Source organism: Gigantopelta aegis, chromosome 8 (assembly GCF_016097555.1).
Source record: "Gigantopelta aegis isolate Gae_Host chromosome 8, Gae_host_genome, whole genome shotgun sequence".
In the NCBI taxonomy this organism is placed as follows: domain Eukaryota; kingdom Metazoa; phylum Mollusca; class Gastropoda; order Neomphalida; family Peltospiridae; genus Gigantopelta; species Gigantopelta aegis.
Genome location: NC_054706.1, coordinates 8,469,552 through 8,480,718, shown reverse-complemented (window position 1 = coordinate 8,480,718; position 11,167 = coordinate 8,469,552). Strand labels below are relative to the sequence as shown.

The following is an 11,167-nucleotide window of genomic DNA, read 5'->3' as shown; positions in this document are numbered from 1 at the left end:
ATAGGAATCATTCCATCAATATAGTGTTAGATACAATTATTGTCAAGCATCGTTGAATGACATCCAAGACATCGCATAATGGTATGCCAAACAGCTAATATGAGGGTCTTGTGTAACAGCGCCAAGTAAAGTAAGCAAACAATTTGTTCACGTTTAATAAGGGGCCGTTCAACACTTTCACCAGCGTACGTGAAACCTAGTTCATCAAACTGAACTTCGAGCATAAACCGTGCGACGGGTGTGTACGCACCCCACCCACCAAATTACTAAAGGTCCACTTTTCTCTATTAAATTTAAATAATGTTACGTAATCGTTGTTGTTTGGAGGGGTTATTTTTATGTTGATTGGTCCCATTATGAGCCATTCGCACCCACCCATTAAAAATCCTGCGTACGGGCCTGTAGTGCGAAGTTTTTAACAGGAGGGAGACTTGTAGTTTTAATCTAAAAAATAAAATACGCAAAAAGCGATATATTAACCCAATACAGGCAAACCTGTCTATATCTGCAACAATAAGTAGTCAAAAGCGACCACTTAAGACAAGTGGCTGCTGAATACAGGTGCAACTTTTACTGTCTGTATTTTCTGTATTTTTTTAACTGTTAATACTGCTAATTGATTGATGTGTGCTCTAGAGTTTTCTAAAAAAAAAAAAAAAAAAAAAAATCGCCTTTCCACATGTCGCCTTCTTCACAAATAATGAAACGTAACTGAAAAACACCAATTTAACCGTTTGCAATTCATTATCTTACAAGTAAATGTCTTGTGTTTTCATGTAATTAGTACTCCATGCAGAGTATTGTCCTAGTGGATTAATCTGCCCACGGTAAGCTTAGATTAAGCTGAGGCAATTAAATGCATTACACAGGCACCATTTCTTATTTGATACACAGTGAAGGTGTCCTCCCATTTTGCCTACAACCCACTTTGCCTACAACCCACTTTGCCTACACTCAGTTTGCCTACAACCCAGTTTGCCTACACTCAGTATGAAAAGGTGCCATCCCCAGTTAAAAGTGGAGCATTCCATGTATGTCCCTATGTATAAAAATAACATGACAAAATAATATGACAAACACATATTTTATTATAAAAACTATTAACATTACACAACAAAAACAACTAAACTATAAAATGACCTCACAAATAGTTTGTACAAAGTTTAACTTTAATCCTATTTCACTTTGATCACATATTAAAGATCACAGTATTGGATCATTGGACTAATACTAACCACCATAAAGAGCATGAAATCACGTTTGCGCAACTAAGCCCCAATTACATTACTTCTGTTCCTTTTAATCTCAATTGTTTATGTAATACAATATTTTTATATTGGTTTGAGACACAAACTAATAGGGATTGTCCCACTATTAATTGGGGATGTGACTTTTTCACACTGTAGGCAAATTGAGTGTAGGCATACTGGGTTGTAGGCAAAATGGGTGTAGATAAAGTGGGTTGTAGGCAGGGAACCGGACTGAATGGGTACTGTTAACCGCGGAGATGTAAAGATTGCTTATTTGGAATCCAGTTTAGGTGGCCGCTAGGTGCGTTAGAAAAGTGACCGCTTATTACAAGCGCATTTACATTAAAAATCATTTGGTAGGGAAAAATGGCCGTTGATTACACGTGGTTGTTAGGACAGGGTTGCCTGTATTCTTTTATAATTTTGATATGTTTGTTTGTTGAATTTATTCATTATGAAAACGTCTGCGTGAAACTAGTTAATCATTCCCCTTTTTTTTTCCACGTAGATTTGGGTTTTTCAATATATACTCTTCAAAAAAAGTAGGGGAACCTGAAATATTAATGTTAATATCAACTATTAGACCGAACATACGTTTTGACCACAGACATCCTAGTAAAAAACGTTCAGGTCTGTTTATCAACACACCATAATACATTCCATAGTTTGCACGTGCATTACGCAGTTGCCCCGTACACGTACGTGGGGTGTCATTCTCGATTTTAACATTTCCAGGAAGGTCTATTAATCACTGTGGAACATTATTTCTGTCAATCTTTTTCATTCTGTTGATCATACAGTTGTTATTGTTTTGTTTTTAGTCATTTTTATTGTTTGAATTTGCGATGTACTCATAAAAAAACCCCGTCAACTTCCAAATTTCACTTCTGACCCCAATCATCCTTCAATATCTTTGGTGGTAATAAAACCTACTGTAATACTGAACTACCGGTTGTAATGTTTGCCCAATATACCTCTTACACATTCCCATTGCGCATGTGCGCGAATAGTACCATCCCTTGCTGAATTGGACGGTATCGAGGCTATATACAAATTGGGGGGTATGATCGACAGTTGTCATGAGCGTCGTGAGTAGCTTCGTAGGTCTACATATTTCGTATAAAATGTTAAAATGGCTGCGAAAAACGGTCTACTAAAGTTTACATCGGAATGGTTTAAGACCAAAAGCAGTAAAACATTAACTTAGACGAAGTCTCTGGAGCTACCTGTCAAGGGTATTTTAACAAAAAATTAAAAGATTCATACAATAAAATTAACTTTAGTGCAATGTTTTTTTAAACTTTTAACAATTAGAATTATAGTTAAATACACACGCGGATTTCCAGTGATGTTTAATTCTCCACAAGTATAAGTATTTAAAATTTAATAAAATATGCCTTCCATTCCCCCTAAAACCCCCAACAAAACCCCTAACTCACATAGACCTTTATCACAGCTCTATTTGCCCCTTATCGTTTCATTAAAGTTACATTCTCTGGTTACCATATTATAACATCATGTATACATGTGAAATACAAGCTCAAATGCACTTTTAAAAAAGTCGTGTGTGTTCGCTATGAACGGATATCGTCAAACGTATACGCTTGATTCGTCGCCTGTGCCGCCATAGCTCGGCAAAACACAAACGACAGCATGTTGTCAGTTTCAGTTAACACGTGCGTTTGCCGATTTCAAATTGTAGGGTTCGTCTCAAAAAATTAAAAGAGAAATCTTGCGCTGTACGAAGAACGTTCGGTTGAGGATACGGTACTAGAGTCTTTAGTTAAAACCGGTTTGATTTTAACAACGTCAGTCGTACCTTCCTATTTCAGAATTGATATTTTATAAAGTGTTAATAGAACTTTCAAAGTTTAGTTTGTATACTAGTAACACATTAATCATGTATATATTTTTAAAATAAAATATACTAAAGTAGACAATGAACGTTTTCACTTCTTAATTTTACGTGTTAAAATCCGACAAATTCAAATAAATATTATTTCGTTTGGAAAGGGTAAAGTTTAAAGGGGAGGGGGTTGTTTAACGACATCAAAGCTAAAGCATATTGATTTAATAATCATCCGGCCCCATACAACCGTAAATAAAATGTGTTGACTGCGTCGTTAAATAAAACATATCCTATCCTTCCTTCCATCTGCTGTTGGATGTCTAACATTTGGTAATTTTGACATATAATTTTAGAGAGGAATCGGATGCATGTGCAGGGGGAGGTTATTGGAGGTTGAAACCCTTACTTGCCCAAGCTTAAAAAAAATTGAAATGTATTTTTTGGGGGAGCAGGGCCCCATATAAACTTCGCTCAACACAGTCTATAACCCCAACTCCGCTGAAATCCCTGCACACGCGCCTTTGAAACCCGCTACATATTTTTTTAGCAAGGGATCGTTTATATGTACCATCCCACAGACAGGATATCACATACCATGGTCTTTTATATACCCGCCGATGGGGATCGATCCTAGACTGACCTCGCATTTCCAAAAAACACCTTTTTAGGTCTAAGTAATGAATAAAAATAACATATAGTCTTGAAAAATGTTACGTAAATCGAACACAGTACCCTCTTCCTCTACCCCTAGAGCGTTATGTAATTAGTAACACCCCCTTACATATAACGCGTATGCCAACAGCTGGCCACTGTCCAAATTTCAAGGCAAACCCCCCACCCACCGACCCCTGGAAAGGCGTTGTACCATACCTCTGTGGATATAAATATGTTTTGGAGATATGAGACGACCCCTCAATCAAGACAGTTAAATTTTGTTCAAAAATTGCGAAATCTCACATGATCTCTTGTTGGGGAATTCTATACTTGTGATAAGCCAATGAAAACCGAGATCGGTACGAGCCCGTCAAAAGTGTCCCACTTTCAAAATACTGGCTTTGTTTTTGACCTGGATAAGCCAGCGTAGTGAAACCAATGCGGAGTGCGGCGTCATATATGCACCAAACGTAACTGGATTTTCTGTTCTATATGCTTAAATAATAAAAATATTCCGGATACTGCCGCTTTAAAAAAACAAACAGTCGTACATCTACTAATCAATGTTACATATATGTCTATCCACAAATTATTTATTTATTTTTGTATTTATTTATTTATTTACTTATTTATTTATCTTATTTTATTATATTATTTTATTTTATTTTATTTTCCCTATCATTTTACTTTTATATCAGATTCATACAACTTCACTTGAAATAAATAGAGGATACTCCCCGAGTGTCTTGTAATATCATAATTTATCAGCACGAGTTGATAAAAGTATGAAATCCGAGGATTTTATACTTTTATCAACGAGGGGTGTATTCTTTTTATCATCCATTATCATTATTTTCATTTGCGACAGTTGTAAACAATGACAGTAATGTGGGTTGAATGTCATCGGTAGACTCGTTAACTAGTAGCACGGCAGTGGCGTGACGTCAGTAATGGTAGGTTTAGCGCTGAAACAAACACAGTGACGTAACAAAACATTGTCTTGTGATTAAAGTTTGACCAATCAAGATTATAAAAATTATAGTGCCAGCGATATCTCCTACAAAAGCCTTTATCTCGCCTTCATGTAAAATTCTTTAATCCCATTGGTTGTTTGCCGTTGGACAAATCCCTTATCCCCCTGTGGGCGGAGCCAAATTCTCTTATACCCCGTCTGTAATTTCCAACAGTTTCCAGCCGCCCCAGTTAATGCTAAAGCAATAATTAGATTATAAATAACATTGATAATCAACCAAGTATACATAATTAATTTTATTTTTACTATAAAATACACTATTTCAATACTTTTAAAAGCTGCAATGTTGAACTCGGCCACCTAATTACGGTCGTGGTGTTATTGTATTAATGCGCGATTAGCAACAGTTTTTTTTTTTGTTTTTTTATATTTTTATTTTTTTACTACATACATTTCTAATAAAAAAAAGAAGTGTTTTTTATTTTTTTTATTAATATCTGTTTCAGACAATTTCGTATTACAAACATTTGAAGTTAAAAACTCGTTTATCGATGGAACTATTTTTCGTCACTGGCAAGTGGTTTCGTTCGCGTCCGCGTGGTACGGCTCCGTTAATAAATTGTTAACAATTATTTTCTGGCGTTATTTTGATTATTTGGCTATATGGTTTAACATGTCGGCAAGATAAATTCGTTGTAGAAGCATCTCTCGGGGTATATGGCTTTTTATGTACCCTCTGTGTGCTCTTTTACCCCCTCGCCTTCGGCTCGGGGGTAAAAGAACACACAGAGGGTACATAAAAAGCCATATACCCCTCGTGATGCTTCTACAACTTATATTAATGGATGATCATATCTCATATTTACGAAGTTTTAAAACATATAGTCCAGTTAGTTATGTAAATTTGCTGCCTTTTTTCTCAAGTTGGATTTTTTCATTTAGTTACCTCCGTAAGGGTGTCATGACATAAAACTCCATTGGTAACATTTTTTTCGGTCATCCGATCATGGCAGCCATCTTGAAATTCAAAATGGCGACTCTTTTAATATAACTCATATATTTCAGTTTCTGTTTATCACAGACACATAATTGTTTTTTTTTAAGTGTTCATTTATGAGGTGAGAATATTCAAATATATGTTTCGTAGTAGTCATGTCAAGGCAGCCATCTTGAAATTCAAAATGGCGGCAATTTTAATATAATTGTTACATATCTCAGCTCCTGATTATCATAGAAACATTTTTTTTTTTTTGGATTTTACATTTTTGAGGTTAAATAACTAATAAATGTACTGCATTATTGATGGTTTGGCAACCATCTTGAAATTCAAAATGGCGGCAATTTTAAATATAATTGTCTTATAAAATAAATAGTTTTTCTAGTCAAGTGATTGTCAATCAAATCATCAATGGGACCCACTATAATCGTGCTGTAGCAGCACATGAAGTAACCCTGCAAGCATTAGCTGACCTGTGGCTTGAAGAGTTTTTTTTAATGAGAAGCCTAAATTACAAGATGTCTTAATAAACAGTGTCAAGGAGCTGGCTGAAGCATTCAATATCAAAAATGATGTTGATAGGAAGATCGGAATCAAACAAGCTTACCAGAAGATGTTGATTGACATTGAAAACATGAATTTAGAGATGCAGTTAAACGATTTTGACAGGCGACGTTCTATCTACCCCATGTTCAGTTGGATTCGAATGTACATGCGTCAAGTGCTAGCACTTCTAAACTTTCATCGTTCTGTGAAGCAGCCAGATCTCTTCTTGTACCTTGCCACATTGGAAAATCCGACAACGTATTTCTTTACCTATAACAGACTCGATTACGCTCAGAACATTCTTGAATTCATAGCACGAACATATGCCTCTGAAAAAGAAGATTCTGCTGTGTGGAAGAGACTGCTGGCTGGAGAGTTTGCCATAACAAAGAAGCCAATTCCTGTCACAAGCATCGGAGTAGATCAAGCTCAAGAGCATGACAACAAAATCCTTAAAGGAGAAGGGGGACTTCGAGGTATCATAAACAAGCCCGCCACTCTTCTTAGATACTGTTTGACAGCTCCAGTACTGGGCCAGCTCTCTAAGGAAGCACATGAAATATTTGGAGCCACACTTGCTGTAGATACCAGTTGTCGCCATCATCATTCTGCTGCCACAGTTGCACACCAAGAAGAAAGAGTAAAACTGTTAAAAGCATGCCTGCAAACACACAGTCTATTCAGTAACCAAATCAACCAACTGCATAATTTCATGACAAAACAGGTCTTGCGTGAAGAAGTCCAAACCAGTATTCTTAGCATGGAAACACGAGGAGATACTGCTAAAGTTTCTTTTCTTGAAGACCGAATATCTGGCAAGGTGAATTTGTGGGATCGTATGTCAAAAGTGAAGTTTTTAAACTGGGATGATCTTCATAAAAAAACAACTTTGAAAAGCAACACCAAGGAATATCAGCTGAGATCAACATCACTGTTCTCTAGGCTATTAGTCATTGCCAAGTCAGACCGTAATCTTGATTTACAGGCTGCTATATCCCAACATGAGTTTCACAGTGTTAACCACATCATTATGAAAGCTGATGGTGCCATGAATCCTTGCAAAGGTAAAAGCGATCTTGTCATGGCTCTCGTGGATGCAACACCACAGACAAACTCTGCATGTCCAAACAGTGACACAAGGTACCTTATTATAGATGGGATGGTTGCAGTACAAACACTCATGCATGCTGCCAAATTCAAATTCTGCAAGAATTTAGGAGAGGCATTTCCTGTATTCATTGACTCACTCTTAGATAAGTACAATGGCGGGCGAGTGATATTTGATAACTACTATAGATCAGTACCAATCAAAGATGACATAAGATATTCCAGTCAACTTGGTCGTGGGGATGACTTGTATATTTATGACACCACACCAATTAATGACATCAAAAGATTCTTGGCTAGCAAAACCACAAAGGATCGTTTGACAATATATCTTGCAGATAAACTCATTGTCTTGTGTAAGAAGCCAGTGGTCACAGTCACAAGGAAAGATGTTCTAACAAATGTACCATATTACCATCCCATCATTGGTGTTAGTACACAAGAAGAAGCAGACACGCTCATGATTCTCCATGCACTTGAAGTTGTCAATGAGATACCTGGCAATGAGGTTGATTTCTACACCAAAGACACTGATTGTTGGATATTTATATTGAGAAGGTTGCACATGCTCGGACCCAATACACAAATTATTACAGGCACAGGTATAAATCACAAGCAGGTGAAATTGCAACCAATTCATGATGAGTTAGGTCCTGAAAGAGCCTCAGCCTTACCAGGGTTCCATGCAGTAACTGGAAGTGACACTACAGGACAAATCAGTGGTGTGGGGAAAAAGCGAGGATTGAAATTTTTTATGAAAGCTCCACCTCCTATCATTGATGCTCTTAGCCAGCTTGGAATTGGTAATGAACCATGCAGAGAGATCATTGAAAAGTGTGAAGAGTTTTACTGTATGTTACTCAGCTCGAAAGACATTTCGGCAATTGATACATCTACTCTAAGATGGAAAAAATTCAAAAGACTATCCCCTAGCCAAGGTGTGGAAAAACTACCACCTACATCTGGTGCATGGAAACAGCATACACGGAGGGCACATCTTCAAGCAAATATCTGGGCTCAAGACTTGGTTCTAAACCCTGAAATTCCAGATCCATGCAAACTAGGCTGGACCAAGGAGGGTGGTGTATTTGTGCCTGTACTGTCAGAGATTCAGGCTGCACCAGAAGCTGTAATAGAACTATTTCGATGCAACTGTGGTGTGAGCAAATGTGCCGGTAGATGTACCTGTAAGGGACACAATCTTGAATGCACAGAGTTATGTAAGTGTGAAGCTGACGAGGACTGTTGTAATACACATACTGTTACTGATGAAGTTGATGCCTAATGTACAATTGAAACACATGTGTTTTTGTTCGTTTATTCACACACAGAAACATTCCTAATGTTATGAACAGTTCAACATTAATGAAAAGTCACACCAATTTGTACAGGTATGTGCCTTTATTTCACAAATAGCTCAAAATCTAAAGTAGCAAAGTCATTAATTATACACTATTTGAATTCCTTGACATCAAAAAGGTACTTGTAGAGACTAAACGTTTGTTTTTATGTTTTCTAGAAGCAAAAATATATGACAAATTGATAAAAATAGCAGCCATTTTGAATTTCAAGACGGATGTCTAAATAAGTGTTTGAATTTCAAGATGGATGTAGAAGAAATGTTACCAATGGATATATTTGATTTAGGCTGTTCTTCATTCCTAATTTCACAAACTTGTGTAAAACAGATATGCAAACACCAAGAACAATTTACATAACTATGTTTTGGCGGCCATTTTGTTTTGTATTTTAGAAGGTCTAAAATTCAAAATTGACACTGGAAACTGATATATTTGGAATCAGCATATCTAAATTAAGTTAAAAAGTTTGATTCCTTCACTTTGGGTGGGTAATTTATCAAGTTCAAATATTGAGCATTTTAAAGGGTTTTATTCTTAGTGACAGATGTGTTGTTAAAAAAGGACTGATTTCGCAGTGTGACAAAAAGGGGGTACATATTGGTACCCCCAGTACTAACTCCCTAATTAATCTATCATACTCAACATTTCTCAAAAACTACCTGTCTATGTCTCCAAAGTAACCAATGCTTAAAACAGGCCACAAATGAAAAAAAGTAATGTGATGCAGGGGTTATTTTGAAACAAGGCCTTATTTTGGGGGTAAAGGGACTATTGAAACATTTGAACCCCCTGGTAGGTCATATATTCAGATTTTGTAAATACTTCATATTTGATCATGTAGAAGACTTCAAATGCTTTAATTTGAGTGGTAAATAATCATTCTAGCATGACAATTGACCATGTTATAACCAATTACCTATAAGTTATCGATTTTTGGACAAATCGTCGCCATTTTGAATTTCAAGATGGCTGCCGTGATTCGATGAGCGAAATTTTTTTTACCAATGGATTTTTTATTCAGGCTGGTCATGGGAACATACTGCCAAAATTTCATCAACTTGAGCAAAAAGGACAGCAAGCATCAAAAATTGAACATAACTAACTGGACTAATATATGAGCCGTAACATGCGAAAACCTACAACTTAGCATGACGTCAGAAACCGAGTAAACGCGGCTCAAAGTTTGACATCACACGTAAACGCGGAAGTAAAAGTTGACATGCTGTTAGTGTTGTTTGTTTTGAAGAATTTAGAAGATGACATCTTCTTTACATGAAGATCAGTTTGAAGTAAAAATATATCTGTATGTACAATAGTGTTTGGTTACTATTTTGTATTTTGTACCTGAGAACATTGGTTGAGGTCGTTAGCGATACCATCAGTACTTTGATCCTACACATTTACAAGTATAGGCAGAAGTCCTATATATCATCGATATTGTATGCAAGTATCACACGTTTTTATAACGTACATGATTGTACATAACATAAAGTGCAGCAACTTTTCCAGAGTGGTAGACCCATATGCAACACGATACGATCCTAATTTGATGTTTGGTCTAACTTATGAATAATGTATATAACTTCAGGCTCGTAGTCAGCATGGTTGGGGGTGGGGGGTGGGTGGGGGTGGGGGAATCGAAATTTCATGTAAACTGAACTCATTAAACGCGAGCGCCGAAGGCGCAGAGCAGAAGACCGGGGAAGGGGGGGGGGGGGGGGGGGGGGGTTCCCATATATATATATATATATATATATATATATGGAGGTGGTTAGTGCCAGAACCACTTATCTCCTTTCCACTTCAATCTGAGAAAACTACACTGAAAACTTTGAAATGCACTTAAAAATCGGAAACTTAACTTTTGCTAAATATTTTGTTTTTAGCTGCTATCAATTCTTTGTTTTAGTATAAAACTTAAAAGTTTTGTCTGCTAATAATAATAGATCATGATGTAATTAGATGAAGAAATATTTAATTTATTCTGGCTCCTGGAACTTGAACACAAACAGCTCCAACCAGCATGCCAGAGCAAGTTATTTTATAAACAGTTTTTCTTACAGCCCAGCATGTGACAAATTGTGTGAAATCTCAAGTCAAGAATAATGTTATCTTGCAGTGAGTCCACGTTGCAAACAGTAAACTTTCAATTTGGCAGCAGCTCTGAAACACCTATTTGGGTCTGTGTTGTTAATACTTTGAAAATGTACTGGAGGCAGGAAGTAATTGTAAACAATAACAAATTATCTCTGGATGGCAGACACTAGCAAGGGTCATGGGCGTTTCCAGCTGTGTGCACAGTAACCTTATCCTACACTGAGCTAGTGAATCAGGCTTCCTGGTATTGTAGCAGGTTGCTAGAAGCACTTAACAACTTTGGAAAAACAATTAGTGAAACAAAGCAAACCAATTATAACAGATATATTGTTA

The 11,167-nt window shown here is 36.6% G+C and overlaps 1 protein-coding gene across 1 annotated transcript in view; it reads left to right on the top strand.

The window, feature by feature from the left end:
- Window positions 1-11,167, top strand: part of LOC121380251 — a 48,352-nt gene continuing 37,185 nt past the window's right edge. Inside the window, exon 1 of the mRNA XM_041509089.1 lies at window positions 1-130. The gene's annotated coding sequence lies outside the window, so the exon portion shown is untranslated. The remainder of the gene's footprint in view (window positions 131-11,167) is intronic.